Source organism: Podarcis erhardii (genome assembly GCF_964252035.2).
Source record: "Podarcis erhardii genome assembly, chromosome: 7".
Classification (NCBI taxonomy): Eukaryota; Metazoa; Chordata; class Lepidosauria; order Squamata; family Lacertidae; genus Podarcis; species Podarcis erhardii.
In genome coordinates, this window is record NC_138511.1 from 43,232,644 (window position 1) to 43,250,432 (window position 17,789).

Sequence of the window (17,789 nt, forward strand, 5' to 3'; positions counted from 1 at the left end):
CAAGAGGCTAATGGGGCCTCTTGCTGCTGCCACGCCGCCAGAGCACGATTTCTGTTCTCATCCTGAAGCAAAGTTCTTAACCCAAGGTAATATTTCTGGGTTAGCGGAGTCTGTAACCTGAAGTGTATGTAACCTGAAGCGTATGTAACCCGAGGTACCACTGTATGCAGAATGAGCAGTGTTTCAGATAGTGAAACTTGGTTAGACTTTACATGTTGCAATCACACACACATACTTGTAGGTAAGAAAATAATAAATGTGTTTATTGTAGGAAATACATAACTTGGATAGAAAAGTTTCTAGTTCTAGCCTAGAAAAGAACAAGGCAGTCCAACCATCTCATCCTCTGTCGTCCCCTTCTCCTTGTGCCCTCCATCTTTCCCAACATCAGGGTCTTCTCATGAGGTGGCCAAAGTATTGGAGCCTCAGCTTCACGATCTGTCCTTCCAGTGAACACTCAGGGCTGATTTCCTTAAGAATGGATAGGGATCGAACCTGCAACCTTGGCATTATCAGCACCATGGTCTAACCAACTGAGCTATCCAGGCTCATTTAGGTTTGATCTTCTTGCAGTCCATGGGACTCTCAAGAGTCTCCTCCAGCACCATAATTCGAAAGCATCAATTCTTCGGCGATCAGCCTTCTTTATGGTCCAGCTCTCACTTCCATACATCACTACTGGGAAAACTCTTAGTACTGTACTAAGTACTAGAACTCTATAGTTCTATAGTACTGTATAAATAAAATAAATATATTTCATGCCTTCATCATAAAAGGCAACAGGTCAACAGTCCTGTCTGAATTATTTAAATTCATATTCATATCCTGCCTCACTAAAGAAAATACCCACTCCAGTCAGTTTACGATATCATAAAGCAAAACAAGAGAATATATAGTTCAGGGATATACGCTCAATAGTAAAAACGGGAGTAGCAGGGGAGAGAGAAATCGAGCCAACCAACATTTACAAAAGTAGAACAACACAAGCATGTAATACGAGCCTGTTGGACCATCTAGCTCAACATCCCTGTTTCCACAGCGGCCAAACAGGTGCCCACAAGCAGGGCCACTTGCCCCACCTGCAATTCCCAGCAAATGGTATCCCGAGGCATCACTGCTCTGAAGGAGCATCTCCACCCCCATCGTTCTGCCTGGACGCTGAGGTCCAGCGCTGAGGGCCTTTTGGCGGTTCCCTCATTGCGAGAAGCAAAGCTACAGGGAACCAGGCAGAGGGCCTTCTCGGTACAGTAGTGGCGCCTGCCCTGTGGGATGCCCTCCCATCAGATGTCAAAGCGATAAATAACTACCTGACATTCAGAAGACATCTTAAGGCAGCCCTGTTCAGGGAAGTTTTTAATATGTGATATTTTAGTGTATTTTTGGTTTTTATGGAAGCCGCCCAGAGTGGCTGGGAAAACCCAGCCAGATGGGCGGGGTACAAATAATAAATTATTATTATTATTATGACAGTGGAGATAGAACACAGCTGTCACGGATAGTCTCAGCCTCCTTTAGGGCTTTAATGGAACTCCCACGAATGGGTTAGTTTATTGGGTTCTTTTTGTGTTTATTTTTATTAGGCATTTTGTCTTTTTATATTGTGAATTTATGTTGTAACCGCCCTGAAACCTGCAGATATAGGGCTGTATACAAATTAAATCATCATCATCATCATCCCCCCAGGTGTAGGTGTCCTGAACCATGGGGTACCTGGCGGCAAGTCCCACTGGTATCCACAATCAGCAGATGCTGGTGTGTAGTCCAGCAGGTCAACAGGTCCAAAGTCCAGTCAGGCCAGGTTTCTGCCTCTGCAGCTGATTCAGGGGTCAGAGCACCTGGAGGTCAGTCCCACACAAGCACAATGTCAAAGAGAGTCTTGGAATATCCAAGAAGTTGAGCAGACCCAGCCCCTCAGCTCTGTTTCCCTTTATACTTTGCCTGCTGATTGCAGCACCTGGGCTTGATGAGGCACATAACCCTCACCTGTTCCACACTTCCTCCCAGAGCTAATGAGCCCCACCTGGCCAGCTAGTGAGCTGGGCTATGGGCCTTTGTCTGCTTCAGCATCCTAGAGTTTACCTTCTGCTCCTTGCACCTCAGAGCCTGCTGTGTTTGAGGAGACAGAGGCCCCTCTGGCTCTGGTTATGGGTCTTGCTGCTCTGGTTCCTGTGAACTGATGCCCATCTCCTCACCATCCTCTGTTGCCTTGTGAGTACTTTCTACACCAACCTCTCCTTCCCCATCCCCAGCTTGCCCCAGTGTGTCCCAGTCACAGCTATGCCCCTGCTGGGGTCCTCTTCCTCCTCCCCACTGTCTTGTCAGTTCATGACTGAAACAAATTATGTTGGGAAGCTGAATAATATTTTAGAACCCTTAGCAACTGATAATTTTGATAAAGTCAACTGAATATATGGATGTGGGTGATTAATTAGCAAAAGGGTGGGAAATAGTTGCTTGTGCACCTGACAGCATTTGCTTATATTTGTGTTGCGACTGCAGGGCAATGTCCTTTGAAATGCATATTTTGTCCGTGGGCTGTTTGCTGTGGTTATCTTTTTACTTTGGGGCTAAATGCGCCTGCAAAGGAACAGCTTGGGCCAGGGGTGTAAGATGGCAGGCGGTGTCTGTTGCATTCCATTGGAAGTTTTCAACGGAGGTTGAATGGTCATTTGTCAGGGATTCTTTAGTTGCGGTTCTGGCATTGCAGGGGGTGGACTAGCTGACTCTTGGGGTCCCTTCCATTTCTATAATTCATTCTGTATTTGTCATGGTCAGTGCCATTTCTGCTCCACTCTGCTTCTGCCAAGTATTACTTCATACACCTTGCCACCTGCTTTTTAATGTTAACTTTCATAACTTTTTATGTAACTTGTGTAACAGTGGTTTTTTTGTTTTTTTAAAAAAACTTCATTATGTATCATTTGTGGACTTAAAATGACAACAACAATTACAGTGGTACTTCAGGTTATATATGCTTCAGGTTACATGCGCTTCAGGTTACAGACTCCGCTAACCCAGAAATAGTGCTTCAGGTTAAGAACTTTGCTTCAGGATGAGAACAGAAATCGTGCTCCGGCGGCGTGGCAGCAGCAGGAGGCCCTATTAGTTAAAGTGGTGCTTCAGGTTAAGAACAGTTTCAGGTTAAGTACGGACCTCCGGAACGAATTAAGTACTTAACCTGAGGTACCACTGTAGGTGAACAAATACCAGTTATATTGGCTGATTTCTGTCCCTGACCACAGATGAACCCACGAACTGCAGCAATTTCTGCTTCCTTTTTCCATTTTTGCTGGAATTCTCTGATGCTTGGGAGACCCCAGCACTCCCCCAGCTTCCCCCTGCTGGCTGTGTAGTATGAAAGATGGGCAATGGAGGTGAAGCCCATAAAAGTAAAAAAAAGAAAAAGAAAAAAAAGAATAATTGTGTTTCAGTGAGATGGTTCCACACTGAACACCTGGCTGTGAATTCTATAGCTCTCTTGCATTCTCCTTTAGAAATGGTTGCGGAAATGGAGAGAGAAAACTGAGAGCAGAGGCCACAGGACCTCATCAGCAGTCCACAGACTGTGCCCCTGCCAACCATTAAGTGACCCCGGCAGCCTCGCTCAACATCCAGTTTGAAAGGCTCTGCACAGGGTGCTGGAGACCTTTGCTTGCCCTGTATACATAATCAATGCAATCCCTCCTGTGAAACTGGTGGAAATGAAATAACTCTTGTCAAACCTGTGGTGATGGAGCCAAAGGTGGAGAGTAGGAGGATTTTTCAAACTGACTTTGGTGTGGGATTCAGTTGCTTACAGGGACACAGCCAGCAATGGGATGCCTTAAAGCATCTACCTTTCCAGTTATTCTTTGACAAGTGTGTGTGTGTGTGTGTGTGTGCGCGCACACACACACACACACACACACACACACACACACACACACACAGACATGCCCTCCTGCAAGAAGGCATCAGAATTAACAGCCACAAATCAGAATAATGCAGGAAGGGGGCATTTCAAAGCAAGCCGGCTGCAGCAGTGAAGCTCCAGCACAGCACTGGGGGCACCAGAAAGGTAATGCAGCCTAATTGAGAACAGTGAGAAAGAGGAGACCCAGACTGTGGGGAAAAGGCAAAGGGGGAATGGAAAGTTTTTACATGGAGTAAAAACTTCTGGGTGCTAATTGCAACAGAAACCTTTACCCCAAGTAAGAGCAGTTTTGGAACATTGGAAGCTGTCATATATCAGGTCAGACACTTTTGGCCATCTAGTCCAGAACTGACTTTCTTCCAATTAGCTCTCCAATGTCTCAGGGTTGAGAGAGAGCTTTTTCATCTGCTACCTGATCCTTTTCAGTGGTGCTTCCTCCTGCTCCCATCCTTTGAGGAATGTGCTCCCCAAAGAGAGCATATTGTCACCTCCATTAATATGTTTGGGTTTTTTTGTGCCAGGCAAAGACACCCCTTTTCTTTCAGCCAGGTGCCTGATGGCTGACAACTCTGTTATCCTTGTGGGTCTTTTTTAAAAACAACAGCAACAACAACAGCAACAGCAGCAGCAGCAACAACAACAACAAACCCCACAGGTTCTAATCTGAATTTATTGACTGTTATTTTCTAACAGCTAATTTACAGCAGGGGGAGCCCTTCAGTTATCACAATCTTACAACAGACTGAGCCAGCCAGCCTCCCTGTGTGCTTCTGCTGTTTTTCTCTCAGCCAAAGGGCACTCCAGATTTTTCTGAGGGCAAGCCACAGATCTCAAAAGCTAATTCTATGATTTATTTTTGTAAAAAAAATAATCAGTCACAGAATATCCATCTCAATCTGCCCACAGAGACCAACAAATCCAAACAGAGTGAATTATTCATCACTGAAAAACTCATCTTGGTTGGTTTCTTTTTGGACCTTGCTTTTCTGTAGGCACACCTGCATATGCAGGGAATTTGGTTTTATATGATTATGAGCTTTCCCCCCTCTAATGGAAGTTTCTAGTCTAGTCCTTTTCAGGCTGCAAATATAGGCTGAGAGATGGTGATTCAGCAGGCAGGGTATAAAGGTATTTGCAAAACTGTGTCATCTGTAACATTTATTCAGGGAGTAAAATTGTGAGGCATTTGGAAGTTTGCTAGGCATGGAATAGTGGCATGTAAAGTAAAATCTCTCTCTTACACACACACACACACACACTACGCACATTGAGTCTGGTCCTCTCTAAAGGTGAGCAGGAGTCACAATCCCTACAGGCATAGCTGTCAACTTTTCCCTTTTCTTGCGAGGAATCCTATTCGGAATAAGGGAATTTCCCTTTAAAAAAGGGAAAAGTTGACAGCTATGCCTATAGGTCTTCTTCAGCTCTGAGTGAATATAGAGAAGAGGTAAATAAAAAAATTGTCCAGTAGCACCTTAGAGAGCAACTAAGTTTGTCCTGGGTATAAGCTTTCGTGTGCATTTACACTTCTTCCGATACCTTTTCTTGCATGCACACGAAAGCTTATACCCAGGACAAACTTAGTTGGTCTCTAAGGTGCTATTGGACATTTTTTTTATTTTTTAAAATTTATTTCAACTGTGCCAGACCAACACAGCTACCTACCTGAATATAGAGAAGAGGTGACAGGGCAGAAGTTTATAAAATTATACGTGGTGTGGAGAAAGTGGATAGGGAAAAGTTTTTTATCCCTTTCACATAACACTAGAACTTGGAGACATCCTATGAAGTTGGAAGATTCCAGACAGATAACAGAAAGTCCTTCTGTTTAAGCTATGGAACTCACTCCCACAGGAGGCAGTGATGGCCACCAATTTGTTTGGCTTTTAAAGACGATTTACCAAATTCGTGGAGGATGTGGCTATTGTGACTACTAGCCAGGATGTCTTCGCAATTGGAGGCAGCAATGCTTCTGAATCCCAGTTGCTGGAAACTATAGGAGGGGAGGGCGCTCTTGTGCTTGAGCCCTGCTTGCTGGCTTCCCACAGGCATCTGGTTGGCTACAGTGGGAACAGGATGCTGGACCAGATGGACTATTGGCCTGATCCAGCAGGGCTCCTCTTATGTTCTTATGGTGATATCACCATGCCCATAAGCCTGGAATACCCTCCACTTTTCACTATATGACTCAAAGCTTTTTTACTTTAGGTTAATCTGCCCACTTGCTCTGCACTCAGAACGAGATTAGAAAAACCCCATCTATAAGTGTGCTCTGAGCATGGCGAAGGGGACGCGCAGCTGCCTTGGGTGCTGAGTCCCATGTGGTGGCGCCTCTGTGGGCACTCTGCCCACCCCTGCCACACAAATAAGGAGAAGCTGTGGCAGATATCACTGGAAGCCGCCATCACCACATGACCCTGGCAAGAGAGGCTTCAGTTGCGAGAGGCGGCACCTTTCCTTTTTACCTCAGGTGGCAAAATGGGACGGGTCGCACCTGGCCAGTCAAACAGGGTAGATGAAGGCTGTTACAAAGGAGCGGACTATCCATGAGGGGCGATGAAACCATTTGCCTTAGGTGGCAGAGAATCCAACCCCGCCCCCTTCCTCCTCACAGTTGCTCTGCTTCCAGCCTTACAGGGGCTTTACCTGCACTGCCGTAATAGTATGGTTTCCCTCATCAAGGAGCACAGTGATTCGATTTGGAGCTGCTTGGCACTGCTGTCACGATCTCCCTTTGCTGCCGGCTGCAATGCGCTCCCTCTTTCATTCCATTGCCAGCTGCCTGCGTGCCCATTCTGAGTCACTGGGCCAGCTGGTCAGCCAGCTGGAAGGGGAAAGAAAGGAAAAACCAACTGCCAGTGATAAATCACAAAGAGCACTGTGTCAAAACACTTTAGCTCTCCAGAACAGCTAATTAATATGTAATTCGCACCAATGGAGCATTCTGCAAGTGATCAAAGCAGTTACCAGAGTTACAGGTGTTTTATTTTTTAAGGGAGGGCAGAGCAGATAGGGGGACTGTCAAATAACCAACAAGGGCAGCCTCAGCACAACCTAGTGCCCTCCAATCATTTTGGACCACCCCTTGCAGCATGGCTGTTATACAGAGAAGCAAAGGAAACTGCTTTATACTGAGTCAGGCCTGTCTACACCGACTGGCAGCAACAGCTCTCTCATCTCTCATTTCCAGGCCCCCTCTTCTCTATTTGATCTATGCAGGGATGTCATTGAAAGTTGTTTGGAAGCTTCAGCTGGTCCAGAATGCTGCGGCCTGATTGCTTTCTGGGACTGGTTACAGGGAACATGCTAGTCCCCTGTTAACTGCCTTCTGGTCTATTTCTGGGCACAATTCCAAGTGCTGGTTATGACCTATAAAGCCCTATATGGCTTGGTCCCCACTACTTGAAAGATCATGTCTCCCTATATGAAACTCACTGAGTGCTAAAATCTTTGGGTGAGCACCTTCTCTTGGTTCCATCAACAATGGTTAGTTGTGCCACGAAAGAGAGCCTTTTCTGTGGCTGCTCCCATCTTGTGGAACTCCTTCCCAAAAGAGGTTAGATTGATTCCCTTGTTATCCTTCTGCTGGCAGGCTAAGGCCTTCCTCCTCTTCAGACAGGCCTTTGGAAACTAAGATGCAGACATGGTTGACCACTGGGCTGCTATCAAGGCAATCAGTATTTTAATGCTGGTTCTGGATGTGTTTTATTGTATTTTAACTCATTTGTTTTTATTACTCTGTTTTCAGTAATGTTGTTTTTAATTGTAAGCTGCACTGAATCCCAAACTGGGAGAAAGGTGGCATATAAATGTGGGATGAAAGCATCCAAAATGCTAAGGAAAGGGTTAATGCTCACAAGGGCTATAGAACTCTGTGATGTCATGTGCCCGAGGCAGTTAATTTCAGTTGGTTCAGTTATAGCAGTTATTTACAGTCTAACAGAGCAGCATACATTTCAAATATTCTCATAATCCTAAAAACCATAAAATTACACATCATGTGCTCCAATCTCATTAAAAGGAAGGAATATATTATATTTGCAACAATATGAAAGGTTAAAATGTACATGTATTCCAAACTATGTTACCCACCTCAAACACAACTCACCCATGCGCCTCACTACCTGTGTGTTCAATAAAATCGCCCCATACTGCGTAGATGTTACTGCTTTTCTTTTGGCCTCTTGCTACCCACAGGTTCCATGTTAGCTTTTCCAACAAAGCTGTCTGCCAGACCGCTTCATACCACTTATCCATGGTCAACAGTTGCAATGGTTTCCATGTTCTGGCTATGGTCGTTCTCGCCACAGTCAATAAATGGGTTATAAGACCTTTATTTCTAATTCTTGGTGAGTCCTGACTGTATATATTAAGCAATGCCAGTCCTGGGGACATAGGAACTGTCTGCCTTGTAATCAAAGACATTTTCCCATAATTTTTCTATTTTTGAACACTCCCATCACATATGTCTGTATGTCACAATAGTGGGACACCCTCTCCAACACATAGGAGAGCTGTTGGGTTTTATATAAGCTAGACGTCTAGGTGTTAAATACCAGCCATGTGAGATTTTGAGGGCTCTTTCTCTTGTCATTGACAAAATAGATTTATACAGGGCTTTGATCCACAGTCCATTCCATGTCTCTTCCTCAATTTCTAAATTCCAATTTGATTCCCACCATTCTCTCATATTATTCTGGGGAGGGAAATATGCCTCTATAGTTGATTTATACAGGGATTATATTAATCCTTTTGTTGCTATATTTTCTTCTACTATTATTTTTTCATATGATGTTAATTGTCTCGTGGATTCAGTTTTAATCTTAGAATTTATTAGAAATGACCTTAGTTGATTTCCTAATAGCCACGGTATTTGAGGATATCCCAATTGGGTTTGTATCTCATTAATGGTAAGCGGCCTTCTGTTTTTGTAAAAATCTTTCAGTTAGTATAATTCTTTCCACGCTTTTATGTTATAGGTTTTATATTTATTTGTAAAGATTGGGTGAAACTGTATTGCCATTAAGGGTGATGGGCCTGGGACAAAGAGCTTTGCCCATTTGGTCCAAATGTTAAAAGTGTTCAATCTGTGTAAGGAATTTGGTTTATCTTTTAAAAGAGGTATTACTTTTATAGGGATAGCGTCTATTTCCACATTCTCCAACTTATTCCATTGGATTCCCTCATTACCAGACATTAGGTCTAGCATATTGCTCAGCTGACAGGCATTATAATAGCTATTTAAGTTTGGAAGTCCCCATCCTCCAACAGTTGGGTGCTGATACAGCAGGGATTTTTTAATGTGTGTTCCATCTGGTTGAAATATGAATTTATTATTTTTTCTTTGCTACTTGGACATGTGGGCTGGTGGGATCCACACTGGTAGGGTTTGGAATAAAAATACAATCATATCTTGGTTCTTGAACGGAATCCGTTCCGGAAGTCCATTCAATTTCTGAAAACGTTTGAAAATCAAGGTGCGGCTTCCGATTGGCTGCAGGAGCCAACCAGAAGCCATGGAAGCCGTGTCGGACGTTCGGGTTCCAAAGAACATTTGGAAACTGGAACACTCACTTCCAGGTTTGCAGCATTTGGGAGCCAAAACGTTCGAGTCACAAGGCGTTTGAGAACCAAGGTATGACTGTAATAACTTTGGAACAATCATCATTTTGGTTGTGGCCAGTTGGTCCATAATAGAAAATTTCATTTTCCCCCAGCGCCGCATATCCGTGTTTATTGTTTTCCATACTTTACCATAATTTGTCTGATATAACTTATTTAAATTTTGAGTAATCAGAACACCTAAGTATCAAACTTTTCTTAGCTATTGGAATTTAGAGAAGGTTTTTTGAAGCTAGGGGGTGGGGGCAGGTTTATGAAAGAACATTACATCTGATTTTTGAAAATCTACTCATAAGTCCAGAAATATTGGAGAAGTTCTCCAATTCCAGACTCAATAGTTTTCCGGTGTTGATTGGCTCTGATGTGCATAAAACAATGTCATCTGCATACAGACCCAGAACACATTCATTTCCATTGATGATTAGGCCCTTTCCTGCCAGAATTTGGTGCAGTCTAATTACCAAGTGTTCCAAGATTATGGCAAATAATAAAGGCAGCAGTGGGCATCATAGCTTTGCCACAGTCAGTTTGACATTTTTGCAAGTCTATATTATTTACCCTAATTTTAGCAAATGTGGTGCCATAAATGTTCTCTAATAATCCAGTGGATTTTGGGCCAAATCCAAACTTTCTTTATCACTTCAATTAAACACCTGGGTTCTACACATTCAAATGCTTTAAATACATACAATGATAGACAGGTTGGTGTTGAAGTCTGCTTGCTGTGGTATATTAAGTTCAGTAATTTTCTAATTGGGTCTGCAATTTTGCATTCTGGAACAAACCCTGGTTGGTCCAGGTGGATGTATTTCGCAATAAATGCTTTCGTTCTAGTAACCATTATTGTTGTAAAGATTTTATAGTCAAGATTAAGTAGAGAAATTGGGTGATAAGATTCCACCAGAGAATGATCTTTGTGTGGTTTAGGAAAGAGTACAGTTCTCAGTGATTTCCAAGTTTCTGGCAGTAAGTCGCCAACTAGGTAGCAGATCTATTCTGTTCTGTTGCTATCTGCCTTGGAGTTAGTCATTCCATAACAGTATTTATCTTAGATAAAAATCTATGTAAGATGTATTAGTAACATAAGTAACACCTATCTGCATTGTATATTTTAATCTGCAAGTGCAAGTACACTAAGGTAAGCCCCGCCCCACATAATCGATCACATGACATGATACACACACACCATTTGAGTGGCAGTGCCCATCAACTTTGGGGGCTCCCGGTCCCCTCAAATATTATAGGGGGTGAAGACCCCCCCTCAACCTCTAGGAGATGCCTCCTATGACACTAAGTAAAAGTTATGTTATTTAAACTTTAGAGAGCGTATTGCATAGTTTTTTATAGGAGGGAAAAGGGAACTAAAAGGGTCAAATGATTCATGCTGTCTTCCGCATAACTCTGTAAATGGGAACTAGAGTTTAATTCCTGCAATAAATCAATTAAATAAATATAAATAAATAAATTCAGTGAGGCAGTGAATTTACCCTTTGCCTTAGTCCTGGTTCTGGACTTGCCAGTGGGCGGATTTAGCTCAAGCTGCTTTTTGTGTGGTGGGTCACCATCACGAGGGCTGGGAAGGTCATATGTGACTGGCACTTTGGGTGCTTTCTGCTGGAGTTCCCCCTGAGATGTCAGCAGCTCTTTGGCCATCAAGCTACACAGGAGCCGCTTCACGAAAAGATCAATTGCAAATCAATTACGCCTGGAATTTACAGCCTTGCAGAAAATGGTGATAAATTTACCCTCCACTCCCACCCACCGCCCTTCCCTTTAAAAGGATGGCTGTCAGGTTTTGACACATCTTTAAAGCTCTCATGGTTGCTTTTTTTGGCATATATTTAGGAATAGGATTTGAATAAGCATTGTTATTAAAAGCCAGACTATTTAAAGATTCCCTTGCTTTGCTGCTGCCATGGGTGAAGCGTGGAGGATTTCACAGGAGGCAAGGGTTTCCGGAAGTTGGCAGAGATGGTTTTGGCAGGAAAAGTAATTACTTCTTGCGTTCAGCAATGTCCTGATCCAAAGGCTCTGCTTGCACCAACATGCCTGGGCAGCTTTTAGAAGCCTTTTCCTCATCCTTCTCTCACTCCAGGACAATATTCATGTCTTCCAAGTCGCCCTTAAGCTTTTTGGGGCTCTTACATATCTCAGGACCACAGCTTGACATTTGATTTTTTTTTAAGCATCAAAGTAGTCACCATGGAAAAATAGAACTTGCATTCTTCTCAACACGCTCTCTCCTTTCTTCTGTTCTCTTTTTATTCACTTATCCCCATCTAAACCAGAGGGGCGTCCAACTGTCATAGATGGAAATAATGTGAGAAAAACAGATCCCGTCATGTGTTGCAATGAATCTAAGTTTTATTATTATTGGTATGCGCTTCTGAGCTATATATACAGTGATATCTCAGGTTAAGAACTTAATTCGTTCTGGAGGTCGGTCTTTAACCTGAAACTGTTCTTAACCTGAGGCACCACTTTAGCTAATGGGACCTCCCGCTGTTGCCGTTGTGGCAGCGCTGTTCGATTTCTGTTCTCATCCTGAAGCAAAGTTCTTAACCCGAGGTACTATTTCTGGGTTAGCGGAGTCTGTAACTTGAAGCATCTGTAACCCAAGGTACCACTGTACATGAATCTGTGTGTGTAAAAATATTTTACATAGTGCAATTTTATTTTATTTTTTAAAGTTTTTTATTTTGAATTACATATTGGGGGCACCATCATCTTTTCAGTCCTCTCTAAAGGTCTTAATCCAACCCTGCTGCCCCTCCAACCTCAGCCCACCTCCACCTGCCTGCCTTGTTACTTCAAACCAGTCCAATGGGGTGGCACTGGCTGTCAGAATGAGTTGACTCCACCTACCATTGGCTGTGGCTCCACCTACTGTTGGCCACCCTGCCTTCCACCCCACCAAGCCCAATGCACACCAGCAACTGGTGCTTTTAGATGTCATGTGAAGATGGCTGTTTTCCTTCCAGCTTTTAGGAACATAGGAATTATAGAATCTCAGAACCATAGAGCTGAAAGGGACCCAACTCCACCCAGTCCCCCATACAATTGGAAACCATACCATATCTTGCTTAGCTTTGCAAATGTGCTAGCAGTTTTATTGCTGCATTTCTACTGAATTGGTCCATCTAACTCAGTACTGTTGACACTGACTGGCAACAGTTCTCCAAAGTTTCAGTCAGGACCTCTTGGTCAGTCTCTCCCAGCTCTACCTGGAGATGCCAGGGATTGAACCTGGGACTTTCTGCATGCAAGGCAGGTGTTCTGCCACTGAGGTACACCTCCCTTTTGGAAATGGATGAACTACATGACTGGTGGTCATGGCTGTGAGCTGCTGATGTTTTTCATGCTTATTGGTTTTATGTAATAAATAGCATCTTCCTATATACATAAAATTGTAAGGCTGTCATCACACAGCCCCTGTTGGGTTTGTATGGATTTGCACGGTCAGGGAGAGGAGCAGGGGAGAGGAGCAAGAAAGAAAGCAGGTTTTAAAATGTTTGCCTGAACCAACAGCCAAGGTTTGATTAAAACAGGGATGGAGAAACACAGAGGAGCTGTGAGGGGATATGGGGGGCCCCTGAAGGCACTGTGAGGGGATTTGAGGTGTTTAAGTGTAAAAGGAGGAAATGGAGGGTTTGTCAGGGGTAGATAGAGTTTGCGATCAATGAGAGTAGTGGCAGCAGCCCCATGAGAGTAATGATGATGACGAATGGCTCTTATTTAAAAAGCAAACCCCTTCCTCTCTCGTGTTAACTTTGGATTGCAAGCTCCTTCAGGCAGGGATCTGTTTTCATAGTCTTTATAAAGTGCCATATCCATAGATGACACACAGCAGGAGGAGGAAGAAGGGGAGGTGGTGCCTAAAGGTGGGAGCCGGATCTGGAAAGGTTGACCACAGCTCTAGGGGAACAGTGTCTGACTGTAACGAAGGAAGAGGGTGGTTTCCACCTTTGAATCTTAAATATGAGGGCGCCTTCCAGATATTTTGAACCACATCTCTGATCAGCTCCAGCCAACAGACTGGTTTCGGGCACTTCAAGACATTTGCTGTTTTGGGGTAGGATTCCATCACATGCAGGTAGTGCAGTTAGTTGGGAGGTCTTGTGAAACAAGCTTGCTTCCCCAAAGGACTGGACTTTATGTAATAAGGGAAGTGACAGAAATGTCCTGAAAAGTGTGGATAATGCTTGCGTTGCTGCAACATCATCTAAACTCCCCACAAACAAATCAGGATGAATGCTCAATAAACAGGCCACCCAGAAGAGATCTTGGTCTCAGACCTAGTTTCCAGTGCCAGAGGCCTTGGGGCATAAATCCTTTAGGCAGAGATGCCAACACCCAACCGTGTTTGGAAATTATGCATTCCAATTTTGAAAGCCTTATCCCAAACCCTATAAATAAGGGTGCTCACTGGGAGAGAAATGCATTCTGCACAAGCTCAGGAGCAGTATATCCTTTTCTAACTACACGTTTCAGGGCTTGACCCATGGCACTAAAACATAGGTTCATGGGCTGAATTCTTGCTCATATCAAGCTGTATGTCGCTGTTGCTCATTGTAGACAATAATGAGATAGATGGACCAATCATATGATGCAGTATAAAACTTCCCAAGATTCTTCCTGTTTTTCATAGCTCAGCTGTGGAGCATTTGCTTTGCATGCAGAAGGAACCAGGTCCAATTCCCAGCATCTTCAGGTAGGGCAGGGAATGCTCCCTGCCTGAAACCCTGGAGAGCAACTGCAAGTCAGTACAGACAACACTGAGCTTGATGGGCCAATGGTCTGACCTGGTATAAGGCAGCTTCCTACCTTCCTAACGTAATATGAATTATTAAAGGCCTTATGAGTCCCTGCAGTGGCATTACTCTGGTGTCAGTGATGCAAATATGAAATGCAGGTAGGGAAACAACTTCTTGTGGCTACTAGCAGTGTTTTAGCGACACCCTGTGGCCAGAATCATTGCGGGAAATGCTGTTTTAACAGGCAAATTTGCTCTATTGCTTGTCTTTGTTCACATTGAATAGAAGGCAGCAGGTTAATTAAAACTGAATGTGTGGATATATCCAGGGTGGATATATTTCCTACACCCAGCAACAGAAGTGTTTCCACTTGTTGGCCACATAGCCTCACACTGCTCCACCGCCTCTTCAAGTACAGTGGTACCTCAGGTTAAGTACTTAATTTGTTCTGGAGGTCCGTTCTTAACCTGAAACTGTTCTTAACCTGAAGCACCACTTTAGCTAATGGGGCCTCCTGCTGCTGCTGTGCCGCCAGAGCACGATTTCTGTTCTCATCCTGAAGCAAAGTTCTTAACCTGAAGCACTATTTCTGGGTTAGCGGAGTCTGTAACCTGAAGCATATGTAACCTGAGGTACCACTGTACTGTACTCCTTTCAAATTACTCACCCTGAGCAAGGAAAGAACTGTACTCTCCAGCAAAGCACCACAGCAGTGGTTGTCATAACATCTTAGGAAGCACCATCAGGCAGAGGCAATAGGGCCCATGCATTGTATTTTTCAAACCAGACAGGTGGAGCAGTAAGGCACCAGAGGTCCTCTGGCCATACCATCTGTCCCAGTGTCCCAAGGCCCTATTAAACCAGAATTGTATAGCGCTGCAGACTGCGGCTGATTCTGTCTCATACCTTGGAATGATGCTTCCAGAAGCTGCTAACTCTGTGGGACTTCCTTTGTGCTCAGTGGTCCAGAAACTGTGTTTTGTGCAGAATGCTGTTGTGGCAGGATTGCTGACAGGAACAAGACCCTGCCAGCATATGGCACCCCCTGACAGCATGACTGACAGGGGTGATGGGAGTTGAAGTTCAGCAACTTCTGGGAGGTCCAAAGGTTCCCCACCCCTAGCCTAAACCTGAATGCAGCTCCTTGAAGGCTTCGATCTGCCAAGGTGGCACTCCTACAGTCATCACAAAATGTTTGCTCTGCATTTGTGAGAACTCAAGTCTTTGGCATCAATGCTATGCTGACTGGCTTTAGGCAGGCCCCTGCATTGTTGTTTTTGATGCCTACTCAAACTTTTTTTGTTTAGGCCAGACATGTAATTTTATTAGGTGTGTTTTTAAAATCTGTTGATTTTATCTATATTTAGATAATGATTAAGCAATACGTAAATCTGTTAAAATTAATAAAACTTTTACAAGGGTTAGTAGACATAAATAAATGTCTCTTCTAAATCCTCTTCTACAGGCACACACACAAGCTTCTTGGCTTGCCTGAGGCTTGTGTCCTTTGGCCAGCCAATCTTTATGCAAAGCCCATAAACAGGCAACATACAAATAGTAGCTATGACAGCAGCAGGAAGGTTAGAGAGGCTAGGGGCAGATATAGAAGCACCGGGGGGGGGGGGGCTTGAACCTGTGGCCCCTCCACATGTTGCTGAATTGCAGTTCCCATACCCTTGAGCTGTTGGACATGATGCCTGAAGCTGATGGGGAGTTGGAGTTCAACATCTGCAGGGCAACAGGTTAGACACCTTCACTCTAGGGTGTCCTGGGGAGAGGCCCAATCAGGCGCCTCCTGCATTGTCCATAATGTGTGGATCAGAAGGCTGGGAGAATATTCAGAAGCAGCGGCATGGGACTGTGCCACAGAGAAACATCTTCCATCGTTATGAAATGGGGACATGGGGTGTGGACATCAAGGCCAGAAGAAAGGCTTTGCTGTTACTGAATTAATTCTTACAGATTTCATATTGTGTTGACATGAAGGTGGCTTTGTTGACTTATTTTATAATTTGAGATTTGCTATATTTATTACGCTGAGTTTTTGTACCAATTGAGCTGGTTTCTGGGCTTCCCTTAGGAAGGAAAAGTGGAGTTTAAGCAATAAATGGAAGCAAATGAAACATCACAGTTGCAAAAAATGGCTCTGTGATCATCCCCCCCCCCCACTATCTGATTCCATTCATCAGCAGCCAGGACTTCAAATCCTCTGGCAAAAGGGCCCCTTTTCACATGTATCCAGGCGCATCCACACCAATGGAAACCGGAGGCACAGATTTAGTAGACATTTATTTATGTACACACTTATACACACAGTTCCCAAGCAGAGAGGCCTTGCCTTCTCTCTTCAGTGCTCTCTTGTTTGCAATTCAGTTCCAGTCCACATCGATTCTACATAAACCCACCGGACGACAATTTGGGAAGGGAAAGGGAGAAATGCACACCCAGAGGTGGGGGAACCCTCCCTCCTACACCCCATTGCCTCTGCAGAAAGGGACAACCAGAGAATGTGAGGGAGCTCCTTTGCTTTGCTTTAGATGGACACCCTACCATCTGGTGCAAGCAACCTGGCTGAGGAATGCCTATGGATACAACACCTGGTGCCTTCAGGCCACTATCCTAAGATGTCAAGGGGCAAAAGGAGTGGGAAAGAGTTCTGGGGCAAGTGTGGATGGACCATAAGGTGCTTTTTGCCTGGTCAGTGCACTGCAGTCCAGCGCCATTCTTTGCACAATGCCCACTGAAGTAGAAATAAACCCAGTTGTGTTATTTGGGCCTGGGGCGCTTCTAGTTGGCAGAGCTGTGCCTCACTCTTGATTGACTGCTCTAGAAGCACAGCCAGCTGCTCCCAAGGTCACCTGTATGGCATTCCACCCTTGTAGGCACTTGGAGGCTGAGAGCCTGCAGGCACCTGAGCTCCTGCGCCACTCCCAGGAGAGGCACATGGCTAGTGCCGCACCCCGTGCCCTGCGCTGCCCCAGCTATGCCTCTGCAATGGAAAGCCTGATGCTTTCCACTGATCCACGGTTTAACCCCATAACGTTTTCAGACATCAAGGCATGCCAAGAAATCAGGGTCTCCCTTGAGCATATACAGAGAATAGCTCCTTCACTGCCAAGTGAAGACAGTTGCTCTCTCCCACCTCTCATAAGCCTTTGGGATGATGGGGAGCCAGTTCCCAACAGAGAAAGATGTGTGTGCCCGATGGTGGGATGCACTCTGTACATGCTCAAGGAGTTGCTTCATCATTCTGACTCCATATGCCAAAAGCAAAAAAAAGTGGGGCAGAAAAAGGAGATGTGGGGGTGGGGGAGCTGCTGTCTTAACCCTGGCTTAAAGTGAGGCCCTGAAAAAATAAAAAGGAGACAGATACCATATTTTTCCTTCTATAACACGCAGATTTTGAGTGAATGTGTGGTCCCTGGAGCCAAATGGCGCGAGGGGAGGCAAAAAAAATCAGGCAAAAATCAAATCGCACTAGAAGGGAAACCTGAAAAGAG